The sequence below is a fragment of the Lampris incognitus genome, chromosome 10, assembly GCF_029633865.1.
Source record: "Lampris incognitus isolate fLamInc1 chromosome 10, fLamInc1.hap2, whole genome shotgun sequence".
Lineage (NCBI taxonomy): Eukaryota > Metazoa > Chordata > Actinopteri > Lampriformes > Lampridae > Lampris > Lampris incognitus.
Window position 1 is genome coordinate 59,715,396 of NC_079220.1, and position 11,216 is coordinate 59,726,611.

General features: G+C 46.2%; 1 pseudogene; it reads right to left on the bottom strand.

The window, feature by feature from the left end:
- Positions 1-3,065: 3,065 nt before the first annotated feature.
- Positions 3,066-3,602, bottom strand: LOC130119902 (peptidyl-prolyl cis-trans isomerase FKBP1A-like; annotated as a pseudogene).
- Between the last annotated feature and the right edge of the window lie 7,614 nt (positions 3,603-11,216).

The window sequence follows — 11,216 nt, forward strand, 5'->3', positions numbered from 1 at the left end:
TTCTCTTGTCATTACTGTGATAAGTCAGCTCCTTTCTCTTGTCATTACTGTGATAAGTCAGCACCTTCCTCTTGTCATTACTGTGATAAGTCAGCACCTTCCTCTTGTCATTACTGTGATAAGTCAGCAACTTTATCTTGTCATTACTGTGATAAGTCAGCACCTTCCTCTTGTCATTACTGTGATAAGTCAGCACCTTCCTCTTGTCATTACTGTGATAAGTCAGCTCCTTCCTCTTGTCATTACTGTGATAAGTCAGCACCTTCCTCTTGTCATTACTGTGATAATTCAGCACCTTCCTCTTGTCATTACTGTGATAAGTCAGCTCCTTCCTCTTGTCATTACTGTGATAATTCAGCTCCTTTCTCTTGTCATTACTGTGATAAGTCAGCACCTTCATCTTGTCATTACTGTGATAAGTCAGCACCTTCCTCTTGTCATTACTGTGATAAGTCAGCACCTTCCTCTTGTCATTACTGTGATATTTCAGCTCCTTTCTCTTGTCATTACTGTGATAAGTCAGCACCTTCCTCTTCTCATTACTGTGATAAGTCAGCTCCTTTCTCTTGTCATTACTGTGATAAGTCAGCACCTTCCTCTTGTCATTACTGTGATAAGTCAGCACCTTCCTCTTGTCATTACTGTGATAAGTCAGCACCTTTATCTTGTCATTACTGTGATAAGTCAGCACCTTCCTCTTGTCATTACTGTGATAAGTCAGCTCCTTCCTCTTGTCATTACTGTGATAAGTCAGCTCCTTCCTCTTGTCATTACTGTGATAAGTCAGCACCTTCCTCTTGTCATTACTGTGATAGGTCAGGACCTTCCTCTTGTCATTACTATGATAAGTCAGCTCCTTCCTCTAGTCATTACTGTGATAAGTCAGCTCCTTTCTCTTGTCATTACTGTGATAAGTCAGCACCTTCCTCTTGTCATTACTGTGATAAGTCAGCACCTTCATCTTGTCATTACTGTGATAATTCAGCACCTTCATCTTGTCATTACTGTGATAAGTCAGCTCCTTTCTCTTGTCATTACTGTGATAAGTCAGCTCCTTTCTCTTGTCATTACCGTGATAGGTCAGCTCCTTCCTCTTGTCATTACTGTGATAGGTCAGGACCTTCCTCTTGTCATTACTGTGATAAGTCAGCACCTTCCTCTTGTCATTACTGTGATAGGTCAGGACCTTTCTCTTGTCATTACTGTGATAAGTCAGCTCCTTTCTCTTGTCATTACTCTGATAGGTCAGGACCTTTCTCTTGTCATTACTGTGATAAGTCAGCTCCTTTCTCTTGTCATTACTGTGATAAGTCAGCTCCTTTCTCTTGTCATTACTGTGATAGGTCAGGACCTTTCTCTTGTCATTACTGTGATAAGTCAGCTCCTTTCTCTTGTCATTACTCTGATAGGTCAGGACCTTTCTCTTGTCATTACTGTGATAAGTCAGCTCCTTTCTCTTGTCATTACTGTGATAAGTCAGCATCTTCCTCTTGTCATTACTGTGATAAGTCAGCACCTCTCTCTTGTCATTACTGTGATAGGTCAGCACCTTCCTCTTGTCATTACTGTGATAAGTCAGCTCCTTTCTCTTGTCATTACTGTGATAAGTTAGCTCCTTCCTCTTGTCATTACTGTGATAAGTCAGCACCTTCCTCTTGTCATTACTGTGATAAGTCAGCTCCTTTCTCTTGTCATTACTGTGATAAGTCAGCTCCTTTCTCTTGTCATTACTGTGATAGGTCAGGACCTTTCTCTTGTCATTACTGTGATAGGTCAGGACCTTTCTCTTGTCATTACTGTGATAGGTCAGGACCTTCCTCTTGTCATTACTGTGATAAGTTAGCTCCTTTCTCTTGTCATTACTGTGATAAGTCAGCTCCTTCCTCTTGTCATTACTGTGATAAGTCAGCTCCTTCCTCTTGTCATTACTGTGATAAGTCAGCTCCTTTCCCTTGTCATTACTGTGATAAGTCAGCACCTCTCTCTTGTCATTACTGTGATAAGTCAGCTCCTTCCTCTTGTCATTACTGTGATAAGTCAGCTCCTTTCTCTTGTCATTACTGTGATAAGTCAGCACCTCTCTCTTGTCATTACTGTGATAAGTCAGCACCTCTCTCTTGTCATTACTGTGATAAGTCAGCACCTTCCTCTTGTCATTACTGTGATAAGTCAGCACCTTTCTCTTGTCCTTACTGTGATAAGTCAGCTCCTTTCTCTTGTCATTACTGTGATAGGTCAGGACCTTTCTCTTGTCATTACTGTGATAACTCAGCACCTTCTGCTTGCTTCTTTTTTTTTCGGGGTGGGGGATAAAATGTGATAAAATTCACTCATTTAATGTGTTATATTTGAAGGTACAGAGCGTTGAAAACATCCAGACTGTTACTCAGTTGGTGGAATTAAGACAATCACAATCCCAAAATGTGCCTCGAAACCTTTGTGGAAATGCTCATGCAATTTTTAAAACCTGCCAAAGATCACTGTTCTTTTCCTTTTTTTGCAAGAGTCTTTGGGGCATTTAGAGGTTCGCTGTTTTCTATGTCCACAAATGTGTTTTAAAAGCAAAAGACAGGAAATGCCTTTATCTCGTTTTGTGGACACAGTGTTACAAATAGGCTCTCAAAGTAAGAATCTAAAGATGTGATGTAGAAATCCTGAGCCACGCTACACAGGATGAGCACATTCTGCATTGGTAACAGCCCGTCATGGCAGTAATGTGCCCCATCATGCAGTCTCCATGTAAAAGCGTTCGTTTTTTCTTTTTGTTTTTTCCCCAAAATTAATGTCAATACCAACTTATCACAAAAGTGGTTGATGGTAATGTCATTGATGCAAACAACCATTTACACTTCGACTAAAGAAAATTTTATACTCATAATCAATACAATTTGTAGTGGAAAGCCACAAAGTTAAATGGAATGAGATCAAGTTAATATTTCCATGACATCTAAAACCCAAAACTAATTGCAGACACAATTTCACAAACAAACAAAAAACATGAAAATAAAATAAAAATAACAATAAACATCGAATGACATTACATGGGAAGTTATGGCCTATGACTTGTTTGGGTACTGAATCTACAGTAAAAGGATGAATGTTGAAAGTAGGTGACAGCACTTGTATCTAAAAGAGTGAAGCGGTGAAGCAATAGAAATAGGTCCTATGTAGGGATCAAGAGCAGGAATCATCTGTTAACATTTACCTGCATTATCCCGAGATAGGAGTCAACCCTGAAAAGTTGAGTGGTATTGAACAAAGTGAGTGCACGTTTCAGGCTTCAATGCCAAGTAGCTCCACGTCAAAGATGAGAGTGGCATTAGGTGGGATAACCCCTGGGTGCCCTTTGCTGCCATACGCAAAGTCTGGTGAGCAGGTCAACCAAACCTGCTGGCCTACGCTCATCTGCACTACTCCCTCTTCCCAGCCACGGATCACCTCCCAGTGTCCGATCTTGAATTTGAAAGGCTTCCCCCGGTCTCCAGACGAGTCGAAGGTGGTTCCGTTAGTCAGCGTCCTGACATAATGCACAACGACGCGCTGCCCCTTCTTCAGAAAGTTTGTCCATCGCCGGGGGTTATCGTCTCAATTTCGACTCCCATGTTCCGCTCTTCGGTCTCAAGCCCGTTATTCCAGCGCCTGAAATCTCCGCTTGTATTTCTGCAGCAGCTGTTCACGTCTCATTACCGAACTGATCCTGCCGGTCACCAAGGCAGAGGTGACACCGCTCTATATCGTTTAAGACTTCAGTTATGCACCGAGGGGCACGGGCTGACAAAGCGCACGCCCGACTAGCCTATTGACCACCCCTCTACCCCTTCCCATCCTTTAATTCATGGCATCACAGTATGGTGCATGTGATGAGGGGCGACGAAAGGAAGGGAGGGAGAAGAAAGGGAGGGAGAGAGAAGATAGGGAGGAAGGGAGAAGAAAGAGGGAGAGAGAAGAAAGGAAGGGAGAGAGAAGATAGGAAGGAAGGGAGAAGAAAGAGGGAGAGAGAAGAAAGGAAGGGAGAGAGAAGATAGGAAGGAAGGGAGAAGAAAGAGGGAGAGAGAAGAAAGGAAGGAAGGGAGAGAGAAGATAGGAAGGGAGGGAGAAGAAAGAGGGAGAGAGAAGAAAGGGAGGGAGAGAGAAGATAGGAAGGGAGGGAGAAGAAAAAGAGGGAGCGAGAAGAAAGGGAGGGAGAGAGAAGATAGGAAGGAAGGGAGAAGAAAGAGGGAGAGAGAAGAAAGGAAGGGAGAGAGAAGATAGGAAGGGAGGGAGAAGAAAGAGGGAGAGAGAAGAAAGGGAGGGAGGGAGAGGGAAGATAGGGAGGGAGGGAGAAGAAAAAGAGGGAGCGAGAAGAAAGGGAGGGAGAGAGAAGATAGGAAGGGAGAGAGAAGAAAGAGGGAGAGAGAAGAAAGGGAGGGAGGGAAAGGATAGGAAGGGAGGGAGAAGAAAGAGGGAGAGAGAAGAAAGGAAGGGAGAGAGAAGATAGGAAGGGAGAGAGAAGATAGGAAGGGAGGTAGAAGAAAGGGAGGGAGAGAGAAGATAGGAAGGGAGAGCAAAGATAGGAAGGGAGAGAGAAGATAGGAAGGGAGGGAGAAGATAGTAAGGGAGGGAGAAGAAAGGGGGAGAGAAGAAAGCAAAGGAGAGAGAAGATAGGAAGGGAGGTAGAAGAAAGGGAGGGAGAGAGAAGATAGGAAGGGAGAGAGCTGCCCCAAGCGAATTGTCCTTTAAGAGCCCTGACGTGACGTGCATCTGACGATGTGTTCTTACCCTGCATCTGATGATGTGTTCTTACCCTGCATCTGATGATGTGTTCTTACCCTGCAGCTAATGATGTGTTCTTACCCTGCATCTGATGATGTGTTCTTACCCTGCATCTGATGATGTGTTCTTACCCTGCAGCTAATGATGTGTTCTTACCCTGCAGCTAATGATGTGTTCTTACCCTGCATCTGATGATGTGTTCTTACCCTGCATCTGATGATGTGTTCTTACCCTGCATCTGATGATGTGTTCTTACCCTGCAGCTAATGATGTGTTCTTACCCTGCAGCTAATGATGTGTTCTTACCCTGCATCTGACGATGTGTTCTTACCCTGCATCTGATGATTTGTTCTTACCCTGCATCTGACGATGTGTTCTTACCCTGCAGCTAATGATGTGTTCTTACCCTGCATCTGATGATGTGTTCTTACCCTGCATCTGATGATGTGTTCTTACCCTGCATCTGACGATGTGTTCTTACCCTGCAGCTAACGATGTGTTCTTACCCTGCATCTGATGATGTGTTCTTACCCTGCAGCTAACGATCTGTTCTTACCCTGCAGCTAACGATGTGTTCTTACCCTGCATCTGACGATGTGTTCTTACCCTGCATCTGACGATGTGTTCTTACCCTGCATCTGATGATGTGTTCTTACCCTGCAGCTAACGATGTGTTCTTATCCTGCAGCTAACGATGTGTTCTTACTCTGCAGCTAACGATGTGTTCTTACCCTGCATCTGATGATGTGTTCTTACCCTGCATCTGATGATGTCTTCTTACCCTGCATCTGATGATGTGTTCTTACCCTGCAGCTAACGATGTGTTCTTACCCTGCATCTGATGATGTGTTCTTACCCTGCAGCTAACGATGTGTTCTTACACTGCAGCTAACGATGTGTTCTTACCCTGCAGCTAACGATGTGTTCTTACCCTGCAGCTAACGATGTGTTCTTACCCTGCATCTGATGATGTGTTCTTACCCTGCAGCTAACGATGTGTTCTTACCCTGCATCTGATGATGTGTTCTTACCCTGCAGCTAACGATGTGTTCTTACCCTGCATCTGACCCTTCTGCCATCGACTGCTGCACACACACACACACACACACACACACACACACACACACACACACACACACACACACACACACACATCAAATCAACCCAAGTGTTCTGATATGAAAGCTTTTCTGTCCATATCAGTAAATTGTTATGAAAGTTGTGTAGCTCAACTGTACAGAGAAGTTTAAAGAATTCTGACCTGTTCGTGAACCACGACGCTTTATTTGTCATTTCACTTCAAATGCCATTTCCCCCAACCCACGGCAGTACAGACACACCCAAAAACTACAAGAACACACATACCCAAACTAACACACATATCCAAACTAAACAAAACATCAGTGGCCAATGGAATGAACGCCAGCCAGGATGACTGTCGGAACCACCGGTCTGCCTGGTCTAGCACTTAGCTCTCCCAGCTCTGTCAGAGTTACGAGCTGTTCGAGGTAATAGCTACGAATGCTTGTGCGTTTGTCATTTTGTATACACATGAAATTCACTCTGCATGTAACCATCCTAGCTGTGTAGCTAGCGGCAGTGGGCAGCCGCCATGCAGCGCCCGGGGACCAACTCCAGTTCTTCTTTCCATTGCCTTGCTCAGGGGTACAGGCAGGAGTATTAACCCTGACGTGCATGTCTTTTTGATGGTGGGAGGAAATCCACACAGACACGGGGAGAACATGCAAACTCCACACAGAAAGGACCTGGGATGGCCTGAGGTTTAAACCCAAGACCTTCTTGCTGTGAGGCAACACGGCTAACTGCCGAGCCACCGTGCTGCCAAACATGTATAGCTACATATTTGTATAGCTACATGTTTGTGTAGCTACATGTTTGTATAGCTACATGTTTGTTTAGCTACATGTTTGTATAGCTACATGTTTGTATAGCTACATGTTTGTGTAGCTACATGTTTGTGTAGCTACATGTTTGAATAGCTACATGTTTGTTTAGCTACATGTTTGTGTAGCTACATGTTTGTATAGCTACATGTTTGTATAGCTACATGTTTGTTTAGCTACATGTTTGTTTAGCTACATGTTTGTATAGCTACATGTTTGTTTAGCTACATGTTTGTATAGCTACATGTTTGTATAGCTACATATGTGTCTCGCTACATGTTTGTATAGCTACATATTTCTATAGCTACATGTTTGTGTAGCTACATATTTGTATAGCTACATGTTTGTGTAGCTACATGTTTGCATAGCTACATGTTTGTATAGCTATATGTTTGTGTAGCTACATGTTTGTATAGCTACATGTTTGTATAGCTACATATTTGTGTAGCTACATGTTCATATAGCTACATGTTTGTGTAGCTACATGTTTATATAGCTACATGTTCGTATAGCTACATGTTCGTATAGCTACATGTTTGTGTAGCTACATATTTGTATAGCTACATGTTCATATAGCTACATATTTGTGTAGCTACATGTTTATATAGCTACATGTTTGTATAGCTACATGTTTATATAGCTACATGTTTGTATAGCTACATGTTCATATAGCTACATGTTTGTGTACCTATACTGAGAGCGACTCCTCTGGCCACACAGACTACACTTGTTCCGGTTCTGGTAGTTCTGAGCACTGTGTGTGTTCTGAGAGTGACTCCTCTGGCCACACAGACTACACTTGTTCCGGTTCTGGTAGTTCTGAGCACGCTGTGTGTTCTGAGAGTGACTCCTCTGGCCACACAGACTACACTTGTTCCGGTTCTGGTAGTTCTGAGCACGCTGTGTGTTCTGAGAGAGACTCCTCTGGCCACACAGACTACACTTGTTCCGGTTCTGGTAGTTCTGAGCACTGTGTGTGTTTTGAGAGCGACTCCCCTGGCAACACAGACTACACTTGTTCCGGTTCTGGTAGTTCTGAGTACTGTGTGTGTTCTGAGAGCAACTCCTCTGGCCACACAGAGTACACTTGTTCCGGTTCTGGTAGTTCTGAGCACGCTGTGTGTTCTGAGAGAGACTCCTCTGGCCACACAGACTACACTTGTTCCGGTTCTGGTAGTTCTGAGTACTGTGTGTGTTCTGAGAGAGACTCCTCTGGCCACACAGACTACACTTGTTCCGGTTCTGGTAGTTCTGAGCACGCTGTGTGTTCTGAGAGAGACTCCTCTGGCCACACAGACTACACTTGTTCTGGTAGTTCTGAGCACTGTGTGTGTTCTGAGAGCGACTCCTCTGGCCACACAGACTACACTTGTTCCGGTTCTGGTAGTTCTGGACGCCAACAGAACGCAGTAATCACCAGGTCACGTGACTGCTGGCTCAGAGTGGGCAATGTTTGTATGTTATAGCCTGGTGCCGCCGCTGTCTCTGCAGACGGGCCAGTGATGTGGAGGCGGGGCCCCAGTGGGCCGCCGTCGGGTGACGGATGTAACAGCTCACTGGGGCATGAAGGTGAGCGGGCAGCTGGAGGGCAGAACACCTACATGGCTGACAGCGCCACCTCGGATATAGAAACATATTCCTATCATGCAAATGCCATGCTTTGTGTGTGTGTGTGTGTGTGTGTGTGTGTGTGTGTGTGTGTGTGTGTGTGTGTGTGTGTAACCCAGTCACACAATAGGTTATTATTAATATCTGGTTAGATGCGATCCAGTTATCCCAGCAAAGGGTTAATATTGTGCTTTGATTGATTTGTGTAGAGCTATGCTTTCTAGCCAATGAGAAGCGTCTGCCTACCTGGAAGTCCCGCCTCCATTGCGGTCAGCTGCTGTGTGCGCGAGATTGTTATCACGCGCCACAGAAAACACACACGAGATCTCTCGAGCTAAAAGTGAGAGGACAAAAGAGTGAACGAAAGAATTCGCCATTGTCCGTCAGCGGGGAGACATCGTCCTGTCTTCTCGTGTCCTTGTGTTGATTTGTTATCAGAGAAGTGTGAAGTTGGGTTGATAAAAGTTAGAGACATCGCCAGCATTCCTGGTTTCCACCGGGGCTCCGGGGGAATGTCTGCATCGTTGCTGCGTGAGAAACGTTCGTCTTGGTTGGGTCTTTTGAGTGATTGATTGTTCCTGACGAGGAACTGGCGAGCCACCGCTCGGAACCAAGAGAAAGAGAAGATTCTCCACCTACTATCTCCCACACGCCTGCGGTGGTAGGACTCTGAAATCTCCCACACGCCTGCTGTGGTAGGACTCTGAAATCTCCCACACGCCTGCTGTGGTAGGACTCAGAATCTAACCCCACAAATCTCCCACACGCCTGCTGTGGTAGGACTCTGAATCTAACCCTACAAATCTCCCACACGCCTGCTGTGGTAGGACTCTGAATCTAACCCCACAAATCTCCCACACGCCTGCTGTGGTAGGCCTCTGAAATCTCCCACACGCCTGCTGTGGTAGGACTCTGAAATCTCCCACACGCCTGGTGTGGTAGGACTCAGAATCTAACCCCACAAATCTCCCACACGCCTGCTGTGGTAGGACTCAGAATCTAACCCCACAATTCTCCCACACGCCTGGTGTGGTAGGACTCTGAATCTAACCCTACAAATCTCCCACACGCCTGCTGTGGTAGGACTCAGAATCTAACCCTACAATTCTCCCACACGCCTGCTTTGGTAGGACTCTGAATCTAACCCTACAAATCTCCCACACGCCTGCTGTGGTAGGACTCTGAATCTAACCCTACAAATCTCCCACACGCCTGCTGTGGTAGGACTCTGAATCTAACCCTACAAATCTCCCACACGCCTGCTGTGGTAGGACTCTGAATCTAACCCCACAAATCTCCCACACGCCTGCTGTGGTAGGACTCTGAAATCTCCCACACGCCTGCTGTGGTAAAACTCTGAATCTAACCCTACAAATCTCCCACACGCCTGCTGTGGTAGGACTCTGAATCTAACCCTACAAATCTCCCACACGCCTGCTGTGGTAGGACTCTGAATCTAACCCTACAAATCTCCCACATGCCTGCTGTGGTAGGACTCAGAATCTAACCCTACAAATCTCCCACACGCCTGCTGTGGTAGGACTCTGAATCTAACCCTACAAATCTCCCACACGCCTGCTGTGGTAGGCCTCTGAATCTAACCCCACAAATCTCCCACACGCCTGGTGTGGTAGGACTCTGAATCTAACCCTACAAATCTCCCACACGCCTGCTGTGGTAGGCCTCTGAATCTAACCCCACAAATCTCCCACACGCCTGGTGTGGTAGGACTCTGAATCTAACCCCACAAATCTCCCACACGCCTGGTGTGGTAGGACTCTGAATCTAACCCCACAAATCTCCCACACGCCTGGTGTGGTAGGACTCAGAATCTAACCCCACAAATCTCCCACACGCCTGGTGTGGTAGGACTCTGAATCTAACCCTACAAATCTCCCACACGCCTGCTGTGGTAGGACTCTGAATCTAACCCTACAAATCTCCCACACGCCTGGTGTGGTAGGACTCTGAATCTAACCCCACAAATCTCCCACACGCCTGGTGTGGTAGGACTCTGAATCTAACCCTACAAATCTCCCACACGCCTGGTGTGGTAGGACTCTGAATCTAACCCCACAAATCTCCCACACGCCTGCTGTGGTAGGACTCAGAATCTAACCCCACAAATCTCCCACACGCCTGCTGTGGTATGACTCAGAATCTAACCCCACAAATCTCCCACAAGCCTGCTGTGGTAGGACTCTGAATCTAACCCTACAAATCTCCCACACGCCTGCTGTGGTAGGACTCTGAATCTAACCCTACAAATCTCCCACACGCCTGCTGTGGTAGGACTCTGAATCTAACCCCACAAATCTCCCACACGCCTGCTGTGGTAGGACTCTGAAATCTCCCACACGCCTGCTGTGGTAAAACTCTGAATCTAACCCTACAAATCTCCCACACGCCTGCTGTGGTAGGACTCTGAATCTAACCCTACAAATCTCCCACATGCCTGCTGTGGTAGGACTCAGAATCTAACCCTACAAATCTCCCACACGCCTGCTGTGGTAGGACTCTGAATCTAACCCTACAAATCTCCCACACGCCTGCTGTGGTAGGCCTCTGAATCTAACCCCACAAATCTCCCACACGCCTGGTGTGGTAGGACTCTGAATCTAACCCTACAAATCTCCCACACGCCTGCTGTGGTAGGCCTCTGAATCTAACCCCACAAATCTCCCACACGCCTGGTGTGGTAGGACTCTGAATCTAACCCCACAAATCTCCCACACGCCTGGTGTGGTAGGACTCTGAATCTAACCCCACAAATCTCCCACACGCCTGGTGTGGTAGGACTCAGAATCTAACCCCACAAATCTCCCACACGCCTGGTGTGGTAGGACTCTGAATCTAACCCTACAAATCTCCCACACGCCTGCTGTGGTAGGACTCTGAATCTAACCCTACAAATCTCCCACACGCCTGGTGTGGTAGGACTCTGAATCTAAC